Here is a 411-nt window from a genome sequence, read left to right as displayed (position 1 = left end):
GAGGAGAAGAAGAAGAAGAGCAGACGGCAAGATGAAGAGGAAGCAAAAGCGCATGCACTTGCAAGTCTTGCAGGAGGTCTAGCCCAACTAGGGTTAAGTTATGTCGCTGAAGAGTTAGCTATCTTTCCTATTCTCTCTACTGTTGAACACTTTGAGAATGTAAGAAGAAAGAGAGAAAGAAAGAGGGAGGGCATACGAGAGATAGAATGATATCTATCTTAGAATCTCTTGTTTCTCTTCTTTCTTGAAGATAAATGGGTCTCTTCTGACTTGTTCCTTCGCCCAGTGTAAAGGAGGGTCAATGATAGTCTTGACAGGATAGAAATCCCCTGTATTCCTGAAAGATGCACGGAGACTGTGAGATGTAGGGAATACGTGTGTGTATACGCAGAGAGAGACAGAGAGAGAGAG

The 411-nt window shown here is 43.3% G+C and overlaps 1 protein-coding gene across 1 annotated transcript in view; it reads left to right on the top strand.

Moving 5' to 3' along the window:
* CSUI_010341 (crn (crooked neck) related) overlaps positions 1–411 on the top strand; it is a gene marked incomplete at both ends in the record, with an annotated part of 7,395 nt that overhangs the window by 6,176 nt on the left and 808 nt on the right. The gene's annotated exons all lie outside the window — the stretch shown is intronic.

The sequence above is a fragment of the Cystoisospora suis genome, assembly GCF_002600585.1.
Source record: "Cystoisospora suis strain Wien I chromosome Unknown contig_7189, whole genome shotgun sequence".
NCBI lineage: Eukaryota > Apicomplexa > Conoidasida > Eucoccidiorida > Sarcocystidae > Cystoisospora > Cystoisospora suis.
Note: the sequence above shows the minus strand (reverse complement) of the source record. Positions and strands in the feature narration are given on the sequence as shown.